Source organism: Pteropus medius, unplaced genomic scaffold, assembly GCF_902729225.1.
Source record: "Pteropus medius unplaced genomic scaffold, Ma_sr-lr_union100, whole genome shotgun sequence".
NCBI lineage: Eukaryota > Metazoa > Chordata > Mammalia > Chiroptera > Pteropodidae > Pteropus > Pteropus medius.
Window position 1 is genome coordinate 2,533,792 of NW_024346065.1, and position 19,669 is coordinate 2,553,460.

At 35.2% G+C, this 19,669-nt stretch overlaps 1 protein-coding gene and 1 pseudogene across 16 annotated transcripts in view; both read left to right on the forward strand.

Annotated features, from left to right (window-relative positions):
- The window catches only part of RAD51B (RAD51 paralog B), a 482,184-nt gene that overhangs the window by 67,061 nt on the left and 395,454 nt on the right, over positions 1–19,669 (forward strand). The gene's annotated exons all lie outside the window — the stretch shown is intronic.
- LOC120612844 (uncharacterized) lies at positions 6,865–6,983 on the forward strand (annotated as a pseudogene).

Consider the following 19,669-nt stretch of genomic DNA (forward strand, 5'->3'; position numbering starts at 1 on the left):
TTTCCATTTACCAATTTTGTGCTTCCCTATTTTGAAAGTCACTATAAACACAAAAATCTCCCACATATTTAAATTTATGACAACGTTTTGCCTTCATAGTCATAGTTCTCTCTATTTAAACTCTTAAAAGGTTTCTAATCTAAGAGCACATGAAAACCCCAAGAATAAAATAAGTCATAAAGCTCCATTGTTCTAAATGAGGGTCCCAGATTGGCTGTGTCATTCATTGAGTGGGGTGGGTTGGTGGGTGGGGGAACTTGTTAAAATCAAAGTTTTCAAACTCCAGTTTAAACATCAAATCAGAATCTCCAGAGCAAGGCCCAGGTATTTTTAATAAGTTCTTCTCTGCATAAAAATAGTCCTTCTAAATATAGCTGTACACAGAAAGCCTAAAGATAGAATGATGTTAGAATGTATTGAAATATAACATGATGTATGGTTGTTTTATGTAGTTCTGATGATAGAAAGTATGATTAATAGTTATTCTGAACCCACCTGTAATAATAGAAGGCTTCATATTATGGTTAACAAATGGGTTCTGGAGCCAGAATATCTGGGTTCAACCATAGTTTGGTCACTTACTGTGTTACCTTGGGCAAAATATTTAATAATTCCTCTGTGTCTCAATTTCCTTATCTGTGAAATGGAGCTAATACTAATGGCACCTGTCTCAAAGGGTTTTTGTGAAGATTACATGAGATATTGAGTGAAAAGCACTTAAAGCAGTATTTGGCATATAGTAAGCCCTCAGTAAAAAATTGCTGTTACTATTGCTTGTCTCTCTAATGTATAAAAATAAACATCTGGTCTCTGTTGTAATGCTTTTTATGAGTTCAGGCCTACTTAAGAAGAAAGTGAAAAGAAAGCAGGAAAAATGCTCAGATATGAGTGTGTATGTGTGTGTGTGTGTGTGCGCGCATTTACATCTAACTATATTGAATAAAAATATAATGGGGAAAAATCATACCCTCTTTAAGTGCTTTGGGATAGGATTTAAAGTAACAGATTCTGAATTTGCTACATTTTGCATTTCTACAGCATTCTGTGATAAAACCAACAAGAGTGAATATGATCCTAACAGACACAGTAGATGGCGCTTTAGACTTAGTTTTTGAAGAAACAGTACAAGAGTGGGAAAAGAAAACTAAAGCATATTTGAACGGGCTTTTTTTTTTTCACCACTAAGACAATTTCATCTCAGAGTACGTGCCTCAGATATAAGGATTTTTCTGACAGAACTGGATAATAATTTTAGTAAAAATAAATCTCCCAGTTGCTATGTTTGGGCCAGGTTTGTCACTTGGAAAGTATTAGTTGTTTTTTCAGCTACAAATATATAAGAAAGTTATTTTCTTTCAAAACATTGCCTTATTTATGAGATATTTCCCCTTCTTTGTCTCCGTATTTAGTATTTCTGCTTCTAGTTTTTTCCTCCCTTTATTATTATTTATTTTACAAAAATGTCATATTTAGCAATTCACCTATATTCATTCTAATAGGCCTTAAAATATAGGCCTGCATTAAAGGGTAATTATTACTATAATGTGCTTTATGTACTTGGTCTTCCTTAATCTTAGCAATAACTCTGTGAGGATTATTATTCCCTTTTTTAAAAAAAGATAAATAAACTGTCTCAGAGATGTTTAGTAACTTGCCAAGCTCACATACTTATTGGTTGAACTAGTAGGTGCTTCAAGAATTACATTAATGTATTAAAGTTGTATTTTTTGGAGCACCTCCTGTGTGCCAGGCATGCTAAGCACTGGGGATAGAATAGTGACCAAAACTGACCTGGGCCCTTGTAGATTACTAGATACTTGATAGTGTCTCTTTGAAATTTATAGGATTGTGGAGATGCAAAGATGTATTTCAGAATCACTGCGATTGTTGGATAGACCAGGGAGCACTTAGCCAAAGAGAAAGAATCACACCTATCTTAAGTGTATTATTATATTAAAATATTTATTTACTCATTGTAGTCAAGGGAAAAGCAAGACCTCCTTTCTCCAACTCTTGACAATTAAGTGATAAAATAAACAATAAAAAACAACATGAGCTAAATTGTCTTCCAGATAACAATCAGGAAGAGTAAGGAAAATATGTGTATACTAGAGTGTCAAAATTTCCATTGGTAAACGGTATTAAAATATCTAAAGCAAGACAGTGTCACTCAGTAGTGGGAGTCAGTCCAATGTAGTTTGTGTACAGTAAGAGCTTGGTAATTTCTGGATGAAATTACCAAGTGCCATTTGGTGAAACCTTTCGGTGATATCGCAAATAGCTAAGGACCCCTTTTATCTTGGAACGTTTAACATTTTTCTTTAACTTTTCTTCAGAAAATTTCACTATTGTTTTCATATATGATCTTGTGATATAGAAAGGTACGTAGTTGCTGAGGAAACATAGACTAAGAGTTTCAAATTGAGGTCAATGACTGGGCTTCAATAAGTCCATAGAACCCCTGAAATTGTGTAAAATTTTATGTGTATATACTTAGGAACATTACTCTGTGAATAAAGTTCATAGCCTTCACAAGATTCTCAAAATGTTCTATGACCCTTAACAGTAAAGAATTGTTGTAATTAGAACTTTATCCAAAAGGGTCTGCTAGATTCAATCTAATTCAGGATCATGAAAACAGAGAGATTTTCTTTCCCAAATAGGCATCTTGGGGAAGGAGGGCTGCTTTCGTTCCTTTTAGGGACTGCAGTTTTGAGATTCTGAGTGATTTTGGAATTTGGAGGTATGTGTTTAACAATGGAGTTTTGTAACTCTTAGCTCTCAGTAGGGCATCCTCATTTGAATTGAGGGATACCTTTTGGGGAATTTGAAAATACGACTTCTTTCTAATTCAGCTTTTTAGTCAGATGAATAGTTATTTTAAGAAAATGAAATAGAAAGGAGTAGGAAAGGGAAAAAGTTGTTCTATCTTCTCAGTGGAATACCTGACTAAAGAAATTAATTCCTAAATATTAAATTTCATAACTAGTTAAAAGAGCTCCTTTAGATCAGACAAAAGTCTTCAGTATAGGTCATTTGATAATACAAATTGATTTTGTACTTTTTTTGGACATATACGCTGCTCTCTTGCCTATCACCTGTCTTGTCCTAACCTTTGCATATATACTCTGCTGAAGAGCAGGTAGTTATAACTTAAACGTACAGTTATATATTTGTGGTAAATCTTTTACCTGTGGATCTACATAGAAAAATCAAGAAGTAAAATAAGTTTTTTAATTTAGCGTATTTAAGCCCCTTATTTTGATCTAATTTTTTTTGGATTAAACAGTGATATTTTAATACTACCCGGTCACACATAATAATAGTACCTACCAAATAGAGTATGGAAGGATTAGATTAAATAATAAATGTAGTGTTTGGTGCGGTATCTGGAATGTAATAAATGCTTCATGTATTCATTATTGCTGACATTATCATCATCATCATCATCAGTAACATATATTAATCCCCATGACTAAATATACAGCATAAAGCCTAAATAGTAAAATCACCCAAAGACAGAGGAATGAGAAGATCAAGTTGATTAGCCTCTTGTTTAGAAGAGCAGATTATTCCAGGGGTTAGGAGAGTTTTCTGCAAGGCATGTTTAGCTTTCCTTCATGGGTTGATAGAGATATGGATAGCTCTTTTGACATGAGAAAAATACGGTAATGTCATCAAATTTATTGTAAGCTGAGGGTAGGGACCGTATTTTATTTACTTTTTATCGTTAGCCCCATTTTAGTGTTTGGCCCATGGTTGGCATTCCATTAAATATGTGTCTTTATCTGCCTATGCTGTCTTCTTGGTTTTTATTTAGTTTCCAAAATAGTTTCCATATTCAGAGTTTATGAGAGAGTCATATGAGTAATGTGGCTTTTTTAGAATTATTGATTAAAATATAGATATTTTTTGGAATGAGACTGTTTTGTTTGAAACAAATTACTTGGGAGACAAGAGTTAATCCAACTTAAGAATATTCAGCCTTAAGACATTTTTTTTTTTGTAGAAATGTAGTCTTAAAAAAACAAAAAACTTTGTCTTCATTCATGTACATATCAGGCAATCACTAATGTTTAACACTTAAATTACGTCATGTACTGGTGTATATGTGATAATGGAATAATCTGCCTAAAAAGCAGTATCTTCAATAAGATATTTAAGAAACACTCTTTGCTTTACTCTCTTTTTAGAGAAATTTACATGCCTAGCAAAACATTTATAACTACAGGAAATATGATATTTTTCAGAAATAAATACAGATTGTAGGGAAGTATGGCCACTGTGACTAAGTTAGATAGTTGTTCCATCTGTTAAGGAAAAGCTATCTGTTTTTTTGGAGCTGTATTTAGATTAAGTACTAAGTTGGACAGATACAGTTAGTATTCCTATTGCATACTTGAGTCTAGAGGTACATAGGCCCAGAATAATTTGTTATTGTCTATGGGAACATTATAGATGTGACCCTTTGGAAAAATGGACTCTCATCGGGCTTAGTTGGTTCTAGAATTACCCACGGTTGAGTTCAGATTAGGGGACAGTTTGAACTTCTTAGGTCATAGAAATGTTATCTTCTTATTATCTAGAAATAGTGAACTCTGGATGTCTTCTGGGAAATAGTACAGATCTCTTACAATAGGAATTGAGGTCTGGTGATAAATGCTACTCAATATATAGTGTTATAGTATTTTTGTTTTGGTGGCAAATTTGCTTACAGCATATGTAATTTGGTAGTCTGTAGTTTGGTATCCATTGATATACTGCCACTCATTTGGTTTGGAGTTGGGAGAGGCTTGTAATAACAATATCATTTGGTCATCAAAGCGCTTTTGGTCTTTTTCTTCTAAGGTAGTATGCTGTTGTCAAGTAAAATTTTTCTGAGAATTTTCAAAAGAATAGAATTTGAAAATTAAATTATTTACTAACCAAAGAAGGTAGCTACCTCTAGCCTTTATTGTTCTCTTGGTTGAAAAGGCATGGACAGAAAGGGGTAAGAATGGTTAAAAGTTTTGAAATTGGTAAGTTGGAACCTGCCCCATCCTGATCATTTGATCGCAAGAGTCACAAAAGAGTGGACCTTTTTATCAGTGGACGAAGAGTTCAAGTTTATCTGAATTTAGTATATTAAATTATATTTTAACCATAGTAGCATGTTTTTAAAACTTACGTTAATCATAATTGACTTTTTTCTGTTGTTTTGTGAGGTGATCTCATGTGGCTGCAAAGTCGTTTACAGTTAACCCTGAAGGTAGCTCATTTTCCTAAGGGCACCTTCTCTAGCATAGTGTTTATTTGCAAAATAAACCACATTTTCCCCTGTCTTTTTAAAATGATAGAGCCATTTTCTAACATATGGAAACATTTCTGCACCTCATGTTCTTTTGAACACGTAACTCCATGTGACTTACAAATGTTGGTAAAAGCAATAGATATTTCCAAATGCTATTAGAATGGTCAATCTAATATAATGGTATTAGAAAAAAGTTCATTGGGATAAATGAACTTTAATTTTTATTTCTACTGTAATGTCAGTGTCATCACAAAAGATACAACAATCATCCCCTCAGGTAACCAAATGTTGCCCAGACCAAAGGTAGAAAATTCCCCTGGCTTCATTATAGAGAAAATCATAACTGGAAGTTAAAAAATTTGTCTAAACTTTTGAAAGTATTTTAAAGTATGATTGTCAATAACAAAGTACATAGCAGTGTGAGATTTTAAGCAGATAAAACTGCATGGATGAATGAATGAAGTGTTTCTGCAGTATTAACAAATGATCAGCTGCTGTACAGGGAGAAGTAATATTAAACTATGTCATAATTAATCAATAAGATGTGCATCCTGTGGTCTAAACTTGTTCTTAAATGACATCTCGAAGTCTTTCGAGGAAGGATAGATAGTATAGTTGCTGTCTTCAAGGGAAAGAACATGACATCACAACCATATATTAAAAGTAATGAGGTGAAGTAAAGGTATCCTCTGAAGAATTGGCGAGGAGGAAGAGGAGAGGAAGAGAAGGAAAAAGAAAAGAAGCTCTTTAAGAAATAGAAATAGCCGAAGATGTTAAGGTATCTAATATTGTCAGGAACACTGCATGTAGTGAGATTTTTGGCAGAGTGCAACTTCAGAGCTTTCTGAAGATTCTAAATGCAAAAATTGTTTTTTCAACACAGTCCTATTTTGGAATCAGATGTTCTTGGGCATCTTGAACTGAATGTCTGTAATTACATCAGCTGTTTTGTGAGACTTCATTAATTCGACACATATTTTAGTTCTGTCTCCTATAAGATAATATGCTAAGCATGCAGAAAGAGCAAGCTGGTTAAGATATTGTTTCTGTCCTTGGAGAACTTATTATCTAATAAGGGAGAGAGCATAAATATATAAACATCTGTAGAACAAAGCAAAACAAACCATCTGAGAGGATTCTATAGACAAGACAGATCCCATTCTTTTGTCAAGATGAATGCTTCATGAAGGAGGGGCAAATGAACTGGATGTTATATGACGTGTAGAATTTCGACAGATTAAGATGGCATTGGGGTAAGAGTTAGGCTTTTTGCAAAGAAAAAAGAATGAGCAAAAATGGAGCAGAGGTGGAGCTGTGGACATACTGGAACAGGGAATAGCTGAAGTAGGGTGAAGTATAGATTTTATGGAAGAGAGTATTAGGAGATGAAATGGGAAGTAAAGCTTGGACAGGACATGGAAGGTTTTGAAAGTGAACTGGAAAATTTTAAAATTTATTCTCTAAACAGTGGGGAATGAAGGCTTTTTAGCAGTAGCAGGATAGAAGCTAATAGAAGGATTAACTGGAAGGATACAATGGAGCAGGGAGAAGTTAGAATTAAGAGTCAAAATTAAGTCTATGGCCATGCTACCCTGAACAAGCCTGATCCCATCTGATCTCGGAAGCTAAGCAGGGTTGGGCCTGTTTAGTACTTAGATGGGCGACCACCTAGAAAGACCAGGTGCTGTAGGCGTAAAAAATCAAAAAATCAAAAAATAAGAGCTTGTAAGCTGACAAGATCCTTGCAGTCTGTGAGGTCAACCAAGGGTTGCCTTGCCTCAAAAAAAAAAAAAAAAAAAGAATCAAAATTAAGAGGCCATTGCTGAGGCCCAGGTGAAAAATAATAAAGGCCTGACATAAGGTATGGTAGTGGAAGTGGAAAAGAAAAGAGAAACATTTGGTAGGCAAATTAGCAGAACTGAGACGTAATTGTATGTGGAAAGAAAAGGAAAAAAGAAATGAACTAGGGTGGTGGTGGCGCTAACAAAAAGATATTAGGAAGGGGAGCTGGTTTGGGAAATTAAGATTAGTTAAATGTTTGAGATGTATGTGTGGGGGCACGTAAGGATGGTAAAAAAAGAGAAAGAAACAGACAGGATTGAAAACGAAGCCTTAAATACATACCTTTTGTGGTTTGAAGCGAAGAAAAGAGGTTAGCAAGAGTAGTCGAAGAGGGCAGAAAGAAACCAGGACACTGTTCCAGTTCCCTCTTAAGCTCTGCGACCCTGTTTCAGTGCAACCGCTGTAATTTCTCCTGTCCCTGCAGTCTCTGCTGTACTGCCCCAAAGATTTTTCACTGTGCAGTGAGTGGCCTTTCTGCCAAAGAACCCCCAGAATTTCTGGGAAATTGGTTATAGCAGCCCTCTAACGTGAGTTAATCATTCCTTTGTTCTTTCTATTTAAACATCATAGAAGCTGTTATGAGTGACAACCAGCAGAATGACATGAGAAATTAGAGGCTTACAATGTCAGTGCCAAGATTACATACCGTCCTGAGCTCACCTGATAGGTGAGATTCTGTGTGCTAATTCCCCACTCAGGACAGACTCAAGAGAGCCTGTTGCTTCTTTTTCTGTATCTTAGGAGTGAGGGGAATGACAGTAGGTATTTTAGAGGTGTAGATTCTGGCTGTCATGTTTGCTGTCTAGATCAGTGTGTGACTTGGAAACTAAGAAGTAAAAGAATTTCAGTGACAGTTTGGTCAGTAATATGCTCCAGAGGAGGAAATAAATGAGGATTAAGAAAAGACCATTAGGTTTGGTGGTTTTGAGGTCATAGATGGTTTTTGAGAAGGTAGTTTTAGTACACTGATGTGGGTGGAAGAATCCAGGAAGTTAAAGAATAAAGAAATACATTATAAAAAATGAACTTAACTATCGGGAGATGAATGAGAGTAGAGAGATGAAATGTTAGCTATGGGAGTACTAGGGTGAAAGGAAAGCTCTCCCCCCGCCTTTTTTAAATAAAATGGGAAAATGAACATTTGTAGGCAGAAATAATGAAGAGGAGAAAGAGGGAGAGAAGGAAGGTTCTGGAGAGTAGGGGATTGATTATTGACTAATATATCTTAGAGGAGTCTGGAGAGGCGATCAAGTGTATGGGTTGAGGTATTGACATTGGGAGGGAATACTTACAAGTCAGGAGAAAGAGGACAAAGATGGGTGAAGGTACAGGGGAGCTTCCTGGTAGAGGACAGATATTCTGGGAGGAGATAGCACATGGCCTCAGACATCTTTTTAAGGAAGGTAAGGCCATTTTCTAGGAATGAGGAGAAAGGCGAGAGGAGAAATGTGCAGATGTGGAGCAGCTGCAGTGAGAGAGAAGTAAAATGAGGTAAGTTGTTGAGTTTCAGTGAAGACACAATTAAGCATAGATAGTTAATTTTAATTTTTGCCTTTCTTTAGTAAAATTCATGTTTTTTAAAGTAAAATGACAGAAGAAAATTCTATAAAAGTAAGTCTGCACTTAGAATTGGGAACAATTTCGTTGTCAGCTAATTCATGCTGATGCACATGTCTTGGATCCAGAAATATGAATGATGATGGTACTGTTACTGCTTATGGCCGGATCACGAAAAAAGCAATATGTGCTTCAGACTTGATGGTACTTTCACGTGTTATAAGAAAACAGAATCTCTCCAGAGACATGTTCTAGGAATGTAGCTTGGGATTTAGCCAAGCATATTTCTTCTGTCACTCAGTGGCATGGTTTTGTATGACACAGTGTCTGACTCCCCTCGTTTCTGATTTCCTCTTGTTTCATATTTCATATGAAATATATTCTCTAGGTTTGGAAATATACCAAATCAAGAAATAGCCTAATGTGTAAAAGATGTTTGACTCAAGCCAGGAAGACTTAATTTTCAGAATTTGTGATAATAAAAATGGAATATTATATATTAAATATTTTACACAATGAATTTAATGTCTCATTTTTCTGAAACATTCAGTTCAGAAAAGTGAGACATTAAATTCAGTGTGGCTAGCATTAATTGTATTTCATGAACTTGATAAACATCTACAGAACAAAGCACAATTGAACTGTCTGAGAGGACTCTGTAGGTAAGACAGATCCCATCCTTTTTTGTCAAGGTGAATGCTCCTTTAAGGAGGGGCATGTGAAGTAGACATTGTAGTATATATAAAATTCGGGCAGGTTAAGATAACGTGTGGGTAAGAGTTAGGCTTTTGGTAAAGAAAATAACATGAGCAAGGATGGAGCAGAGGTGGAGATGTGGGACGTTTTTAGGAACCTTCTTTAGTTCCTTTTTTGAAAATAAAGACTTCAGGTAGCTGTTTGATACTATGGAAGACATAGTCCAGATAGCATAACATCTCTTTTTGTTTTGTTTTACTTTAATGGTAGTTGTCTGGTTTTTAGTTTTACCTTTTACTCTTAAACTAGAAAGAAAATAAGAGAGACACCAAAATCTTTATATTTGAGCAGTTGGTATCTCTGTTCAGTTCAACTGAACAATATTTTTAAATAGCTGCTATATATAAGATGATAATGAACATCAAAATCCTGCCTTCAAAAAGTACATATTCTGTTAAGAGAAATTGCACTTTGGAAATTTTAATTATTTGAGCAAACTGTTTTAATGTTCAGTATATTAAACAATACAAGCAAACCAAGTTATGTATAATATTTTGTATTTCCATTGTGAGTAGAGCTTCACAGTCCAGTATATTTACCACATGTGACTATTAAAATGAATGAAAATTAAATAAAATTAGAAATTCAGTTGCATTGTTGTATTTCAGATGCTCAGTAGCTAAGCATAGCTAGTGGATATTGTCGTAGACAGCATAGATACTGAACATTTGTATTCTCACAGAAAGCTCTGATCGTGCACGTCTCCTGGTTGATCGCCCTCCTGTGGTCTTTGCCACCCTGTAGCCAGAGTAATTTTCGGGGGGCAAGGGGGATCAATTCAAGACATTCCTCTCCTTAAAATCTGGTTCGCTCAGATTTAAAGCCTTACAGTGGTCTACAGGACCCTCAGGATCGTCCACTCAACCAGTCATCTGACTTAATTTTGTACAACTATTTAGTTTTGCTCTGGACACAGGGCCTCCATGCTATTCTCCAAACACAGCCCTACCTGGGCCTTTGCTCCTGCTGACCTTTGTGCTGAGGATGCTCTTCTCCGGTGGACATCCTCTGATCAACTCCCTTTCCTCCTCGGGTCTTTGCTCACATGGCACTTTCTCAGTGTGCCCTCTTGGGACCACCCAGTTTAACATACCACCTGCCCCTACTGCAACTCCCGATCCCCTTTCTCTCCTCAATTTTTAAAAAATATAACATACTAATTAACATCTAACATACTAATTTACCCATCAAGTCAATTGTCAATTTTCTCGTACCTCACTCCCCCTTGTCTAACTAAAATATGAGCACCAAGAGGTCTTTTTGCTCCCAAATTCTGAACAGTGTCTGGCATGAGATATGAACTCAATAAACAGTTTTCGAATGGACAAATTCTCAATGTCATCAAAGAGGAGATCAGAATATAAAAGAAGGGACCGAGAGCCAGTGTTCACCCAGGTGCAGAGTTTCTTGCTTGTTCACAAAACAGAATTTCTTAAATTGAGAACTGCAGAACTCTCAGCACATAATAACCCACTCAAACCCCTCCCTGCACTAAGACTTGACCAGACTCTAGCATGGCTTCTTAGCAGCATCCTGTCCTGTCCCTAGGAATAATCTCCAGCCCCTATTAAATGTCTACTTGAGAAAAATTTAACACCTGACTGCCCTTTCTCAGAGCTTTTATTCAAAAGGGCTTATCATTGTGATTATGGATCTCTTACAACTCCAAAATCTCTCTCTCAAGGACTGAGAGCCATTCCTTTGAAATGTAATGGCAGGGTGGAGAGTGGGGGGAACAGAACCTCTGTTTCCTGGGAGGATAGCATCCTAACTTCAGTCATTTTCAGCCAACAAACACAGCTGGCCTGCTTGTCTTTATATTGACCAACCCTTTGTCATTTTTCACTTCTCTGACTCTACTGAGCCGGCTCCCTCACATTCTCCCTTTAAAACGTCAAATCACCTCTGCATAAATGGGAATGGAACTCAGCTTTTCACTTATGTTCAGTAGTTACCGAATAAAATGTTTCACTATTTTCAAAGCAAAACAAACAAAAAACACTCAGACTTCCTGTCTCTAAGCAAAAGTTCAGATCAACCATTTCAGAAGTTCATGCCCCCAAATTATTAACTTGGTATCATGAAGTGTATTATGTGAGAACATTTTTGATGAGGAATTAAAAAATATCCTGATTCACTTCATTAGAAATGAATTTTCTGTGCTATGTTTTCATGAATCTGTGCACTTACAGTGTATATAACCTGGAAGAAATTTAAATGCTGTTATTTCATTTTTATAGGGCAACAAATAGTCACTGTAAGATTAAAACTCAAGGTTAAATGAAGAGTCAGAGATAGAGTAGGATCAGGACACAAAAGAATTGTATCTTTACTCAGCCCTCACCAATTCCAGAGATTATTTTATGTATTATACAAAATACACTGCACATAATAAATCTCTCACATTTTGTAAATATTTAGCTGTTGTTGATTTATTTCTGCCCTACTGGCAGCCATCATGTCTCTGTCCTACATTGTGAAAGTCTGTTTATATGTCTGTGTCGACATCATCTGCTCTTGCATGGAGGCTTCTGGAAAGCAGGGATCATATCTGTTTATTTTGCATAATGCTTAGCATAGAGCTCTGTACATGAAACTTTATTTTTATTTGATGATGATGATTTTCTTTATGCATTACTTTCCTTTCCTGTCTTTAGATTGACCAAATCTGCTGGTAACTATTAATCCAGTAGAATACAGAGGTGGAATTAACTGTCAGATGCCTAGTTAGGCTGGGCGGCTGAATGTCTCACACAGCTATATGAGGTCTTATGCCACCGCAAAGAGGTACCTTCTTGTAAAAAGACGAAAAATACAAAAAAGCCACCCACATTGGTTTTCATGAAGGAAAAATCTGGTGTCTAGTTTTACCACCAAATGCTTGTCAAATAAACTTGGCATGAGGTCAAGACTGAATATAGTAAACAGAAAATTCAGATATAAGCTACAGTTATCCTGCTGTTTCTTCTTTCTAGAATATATGAATTTTTGACAACTAAAACTTTATCAATTATATATTTGTTCTTACCAAGAATAAGACTTCTTTTGTAAAATCACTTTATAAACTTTATAGGAATATGTAAAAACTAAGTTAATATTGTACATTAAGTATATAAAGGTACTACTGGACAGAAATAATACTGTTCATCTCCTGAGCAGATGAGGAATCAAGTTCAGAGAAATTAAATGGCTTATTCAAAGGAATACAGCTTGGTAGAGCTGAGACTCAAATTCAGGAATGATTGGATTCCCGGTCACTTGATCTTTCTGTAACATTATTTCATCTCTTCCTAAAAAAAAAATTTCAAATCTTTTATGATTATTTTCTATAAATCACATATGTTTTCTTAACCATCAATGAAGGCTTTTTTTTTTTTTTCAGCTCAGTGTTTCAGAAGAGACTATAGTTTTTTTTCTTCTTTTTTTCTCTTTGAAAAAATGGATTTTTGTTCCAGGACTCTGTTCCAAGATTTTAGGAACGTGATAGCATCAGCGTGAGTATAGACTTATCAATATACCCATTATATATCTAAAAGGAAATAAATTTAAGAGAAATATATTTTCAAGAACACTGAATAGAACCTAGACATATTAATCAGCAATTTGCTAGACTCTAAGAGGAATTTCCTTCTCTAGATTCAGTTTTGATGGAGAAATTTTGTGACGTCTATAATTGCTTAACCTCTGAAACAGAACAAAATCAGGAAGTAGGAGAGATTTACACTCAGTACACTTCATGCGTATCTCTGAAACACAGGTGATATGGTGGCGATCAGAATGCTGACACAGCCTTCTTTCCTATTTTTTAAAAACTACAACGACACATAGCTTGAGGAAGAATATTATTCTTGAAAACTTATACATTTTGGATCATTGACACAAAAATGTTTAGTTGTTGGCTAGATGATCAGTTCTCTTAAAACTAGGTATCCTGTCAGAAGCAAATATCTTTGAAACAGCATGGTATAATTGAAAGATACAATACTAACTAACTAACTTGTTTAGACAAATTATTTCACCTCCAGACTCAAAAATTTTATGTAAATTGTGATCGACATATATCCAAATAAATAGATTTTTAAAAAATGGGTTCATATTGATGAAAAATGAGATCGTAAGCTAAGGAAACAAATTGAGGACTAGCACAACACCACTGAAGAACTAATATGTGACATAGAGCTGGTAAGGAATAGTGTAGAGATGGCTGAAATTTAATGATTTGGAGCAAAAGCTTGAAACAATCACAGTAAACACAGAGGTAAAAGACTAAAGTAGTTTGGTTAACAATGATAGATATGACACAAAGATGAGTCAAGAAAAGGATTACTGGTTTCTGTGAGGAAGAGAACCTAGCAAATCGAACTGAAAAATTTTTAGACATGATACAGCAAAACTTCAGTGAGAAAACTGAAATGAGAAACTAAACTGCAGATCAAAAAGATGCATTGAATACTGAAATTGGTAAAGAAGAATCGGTATCAACTTATATCCTGATTGCCACTGGAGAAAGACTTCTTCCATCATTTACTCAAAAGCAAAACTCATCTATAATTTGACTGGTCTCAGATTTCACAACAAAGTACAATACGAGAGGGGCAGTGTCAACAAAACTCTGATAAGAGTGTGGCCCAAGAACGTTGTTCCTAGTCAGGTTGTCGAGGAAAGTATGTGACAGGCACATTACCTTCAAATGTGGAAGAACTCAAAGAATATAACATCTGTGAACTCTTAATGAAAAACCTATTTATTAAAATGTAACCGACCAAGAGGTAAATCAAAATAAAACCCGTTGTGACTATTAAATTTATATATATATGATATATAAGAACTATATAAGGAATATATGTGCTAGTCCTTAATTTGTTTTCATACATATGTGATATATGTATACAGATATATATATACACATACACATGCACACACACACACGTGTGTGTGTATATATACACACACACACACATATATATACATATATGTGTGTGTATATATATGTGTATATATATGTGTGTGTATATATATATGTATATATATAATGTGTGTATATATATACACACACACACACACACACACACACACATATATAATTTAGAAACTATAGAATCCGTGGTAACAGAACAGAATGCAGATGTTATACATCATGGCAAAGTAAAACAAAAATTAGGTAGGTAGAAAGGAAATGGAAATTATCTCCTTACTTTTCATAGCAACAAGTCAACCAGTATGGTCTAAAATTTAAGTTTTAAGGCAACATTAATCTACTCTTTATAAAATCATTTTTCTTAAACTTAGAGTGATTTTTTACAATTAATATTTTTTGAGTATAAAAGCATTTTCTAAGATTTAAATTTTCCTTTTTTTCCCCTTTTCAAAATCACTTTTATTTAGTTGTTTAATCTTCTTCTCGCCCCTCTCCCATTCCAAAGTCTAAATTTTCTTGTTTCATTTTAGCTTGTTAATTTCAAGTAAAATTCAAATTAATATATATTATTTATTTGTAAAAGTGAGTATACTCATCTCAGAAATAATAAACTTATTTCTGTTCATTTATTCATCGGTATATAGCTGTCTGGAGTAATTTTCACTAAATGTTATTTCTGAATATTTCTCAATGATGAAATTTTGGCTCATTTGTTGCATTTTTTGTTGTATATTTTATATTATTTGAATATTGGTAGTGAGAATGTTTTAGTGAAAGTGATATAATGAATTTGTTACCCTGAAAAATGGGTGTATGCTTACACACCCATTTTTATACACAGTTTTATATCCTCATTTCTTTTTAACATTTTCATGACCCTTTTCCTCTTGCCATCATGTTTCATAGTTACATGGCATTTTATGGATGTGTTATATGTCTTCTTTCACTCTTGGTGTCAGTTTCTTCATCTGTAATGACAGAGGTTGGATTAGATTGGTAGTTTGCAGTGTTTTTCTTTAGACTGTAGAACATTTCCAATAAATATAACAGTTTATAATTCTCGGAATATAGTTTCAAGGCTATAAGGATTAGGTAATTTCTGAGGTTTATTACAATACCATAAAAACGAGTTTTCTTCTTAGGAATATATTTTTTTTTTTTGAGTGACTACTTTTCATGTGTTAAAAAAAAAAAAAAAATCAGGTAATAGCCATGATCTTGAGTCAGAATTTTAAAGTGAAAGGGAGGGGCATGTAAAAACCATCTGGTCTATTTCCTTAACTTTTGGGTACAAGGAAACCAATTTAAGTTGCTGAACTACATTACACAGCCAGCTAAAGTAAATGTGACTTGAGCCCAGATCTCCTGACTTCCTATGCTGTTCTTTCTCCTACAGTACATTTAAAACATACATACATATATATTATATATATATATACATATGTAATATATATAATACATATATACACACATACATGTATTTTAAATAGCGTGCAGGAAAGATATAATTTTATCTTAATCCATTTCACATGTAGACTAACTTATAAATGTCAGGAAATAGACTTAATTTATAGTGTATTTATTTTCTTCCTCACGAAGAGATCGGCAATGCAGACGTTATTGAACTCTTAAGTTCCAGGAGTTAGAAAGAAAAGTGAGTGGGATTCTGGCAAGGAAGAAAAAAAGCATTTACTTGTCAAAGATTTGGAATTTACTGTGGTTACTTATATTAAAATAAAACTAAAACTTGACTTGGCAGAAGATTAAAAACAAAGCAGCTCGAAAGTGTGTGCACATCATGGAGAAGATGCCCCTTTTCCTTCAGGCATCCAAGGGGGAAGGGAATACTGTTTCTTTGTGTTGCCTGAGCTGATTTATTTAGTTATGATTTCAACATGCTTACAAGGCAAACCCCAGAAAACATTGCACAACAACATTAACCAGAACAAATTGTGCTTTCTGCCCCGTCGTATCCCCTACCCCTTAAGGTTTTTCAAATAAAACAGCAGTGATTTTTGTTTTTTTGTTTATTTTAAATTGTTTAAGTGGCTCTGATATGTTTGACTGTTGGGTGTGGCAGGTAAGTGGTAGCACAGGTTCCCAAACAAGAAAGAGAATTAAAGGTGATGTGACTTGATTATTGGAATGTATAGAATGTAGAATTGTGAGAAGTATTATAGACTGCCGGAGGCTGCTCTTAGTATAATAGACCTTCTTGTTAAAAGCCCTATTATTATTGGAAATTTGTTTTGGAAACTAACAAAGAAGAAATTTGACAGAAATGTAGAATAAACCACTTTGTCTCATATTTCCTTTCTACATAGGGACTTTGAAGAGATACCTTAAATATTGTGAAGTCTGAATTATCTTGGGATAGGTTACCATTATCACCAGTCTCACAAACTTGAATTAAATGCACATAGCATTGTACTAGGTACAATGCAGAGAAAATTAGCAAACTGGATCCTTATCTTTTAGGAGCTTACTAAGAGTTGATATCCTAGCATGTAGTTCCACAAATCTCAAACTCATTTTTCCACACATGCTTTAAACGATCTCCCCTCTCCTGTTTTCTCTGTCTTTAATGGCCCCTCCATCCTCTCAGCTGGAAACTTCACATTCATCTGACTTCTGTTCCCTTCCTCTCTTCAATGAATCTGTCAACAAGTGCTACCTCTCTGTCTCCAAAATTGCTTTCGAATACGTTTGTTTCCTTTTCTCCATTCTCATAGCTATTGCCCTGTGTAGGTGAATTTTATCTTTAATTCCAATTCTTAGGAGTGTTGTTTTCTCCTTTCAGACTTTCTACTGTATAATCCATCCTCCAGACTGGTGTCATATCTATTTCTTTAAAGACAGATCTGATCATATCATTCTTTGGCTTAAAAACCTTTGATAGGTCCCCATTATGTTCAAGAGATAAAGTCTGAAATCCTTAGGTTGTCATGCTAGGGTTTCACGGAATGGCCCCAGTCTACTTATTCTATCCTCATTTTCTGCCACAATCCCCCTCCACGCCCCCGCCGCCCCTGTTGCAAACACATACATTGATTCTGGTCCCACCAGCTTCCTTATAGTTCCTTGAGCTTGCTGTCTTCTTGTGCTTTTGAGCATACTGTACTTTGCTGGAGCTTATATGGATGAGCTGAGGAAACCAAGATTTTACGAAGGATACTTTTGACAAAATAAGACAGAAGAAACAAGCCATGCATAGAACCAGGAAATAGGGGCAACCATTAGAACAGTGTTTGGGTTAGTAACTATAGACTACTTCCTCCTGAGGCCAACCAGGAAGAAGGACTTGATTTCAAAAGGTACTGGAACCAGAGCAGTGATGGAACTGGTTTATAATGGTATTAAGTGAATGCCTCTTTCTTATTACTACAGATAGTCAAGAGCCAGCTGTTATTTTTATAGCTGGAGGATAGAGGAAAAGAGTCAATGGCACATTCCAGGTGTGGTAGTTAAGTTTAAGAAAACCCATTATCCTCATCCACCTACTACTCCTACCATATTTCACTTTCTAAGTGAGTAAAGAATGGATAGGAACCCACGGGCCTAAGAGTCTTCGCATTGACGCATTGTCAGGAGTCAATGGGATAGAGCCAGAGATGGTGAGTTTAAGGAATATACTGAATGAAGGAAAGCAGCAGCTATTTACCTAGAGATCTTGAGGATGCAGAGGCTTTCCATGCTTGTGCTTAGGCATACTTCTGCCTAACCTTGGCACATTTTTTATTAACTTTTGTCCATTTTGTACACATCTGATTCCTAAAAATTATTTTTTATTATGTAAGTAATAGATCAATATAGTCAAAACATTCATCATATCTTACGAAGGCTACCTTGACATTCCCCTCACCACTCATCCCCAAACCCACTCATCTCCCTACTGACAGCAGAAAATGGGGACTATTTTCAGTTTCATATCTATTCTTCAGGCCTTTTTCTGTGCATTGACTTAGAGATAGATATAGGGTAGATAAACAGACTTATGAAAGTTATATAGTATTGCTTTGTTTGTGTGTTTATGTATGCTTTCCCCACAAAAATAGTATCACACTGCCTCTTATTTGGCAAACTTGCTATTTAGATTCTATAATATATCTTGGAGATCTTTTCATATTGGTACATATAGATGGTTTCTTACATTTTTTTCCAATTTCTACTACATGCTGTCATCTTTAGGGCTAGCTTGACTTTTTCCTCTTCTCTTGGTAATCTCATGTGGACAATTAGAAGTTAAAAGAAAAAAAAATTACAGCAACCAGCTATTGATTCTGATGCCAATTACATATGGCAATTGCTGGCTGGGGGAGGAATGTTTTCCTTAAAAATTAGACTGTCTTAGAAACACCACTGGATCCAGTTCAAAGGACACTGCTGACATTAACACCCTCTTTCCTCCTTTTCCTTTCCCACCCCCCCAATTACTGGCATTGCTGGAAATTAAATGTAACCACAGCTCTTTGCAGTATGTATACATCTGGTTTTTCCTTTTCCATGTGTTTAAGTCCCCCCTTCTCAATTGCTTCTGTTTAGCACTTAATTTAAATTCCCAAATTAATTCAAGAAGCAAAATTGAAACCTGTAAAATGACGGGCTTAGATGATCTTTTACATCTTTAGGGCCTTTACAGCTCTAGGCTTCTTTTAAGTTATAGACATAAAGAAGTACAGGACTGAGTCCAAGTGAATGGGAAGTTCTGAGATGTTTGCACTTATTATGTGCTTTTGAGTGTTTAAAGATTTAAGAGGTACCATTGTATACCAGGAGCGAGGGTTAGGGGTCAGGAATTGGGGGAATCAGTCCCAGCCCATCACTGACTCTCTTTGTGATTGCAGGTCACTCCTTACTCTTAAATTTTCCCATCTGTAACATGTAATAGATTATTTCTGACTCGTAACTTACCCAGGGATGTTTTGTGAAATAATAAAGATAATCACTGCCAGTTATTTTTTTGCCCCTCAGTAAAGATTCTGTATCAGTTAATGGCAGCAGTAGGGTGGTTATTGCATTATTTAAGAAAGCTCTTGAAAGTGGGAGAAGTACTTAGAATAGGTCACCTAAAGTTTTGATCATTTCTCTTAGGCCAACAAAGAGTGATCTGTGTTAGGTAGAACAATACTGAAAACTGAAAGAAAAGTAAAAGGTTTGTAACACTGTAGGAGCCGATCCATGCTGTGTGTAGAGCTCTTTCCAGCTGTAATGTTCTGAGTCACTAGGTGCCTTTGACAAAAGTTGGCAAGCTATCTTTTAAATTTTTTTCATTGTTATATTTGTATTTTTATATTTGTTCAAATATT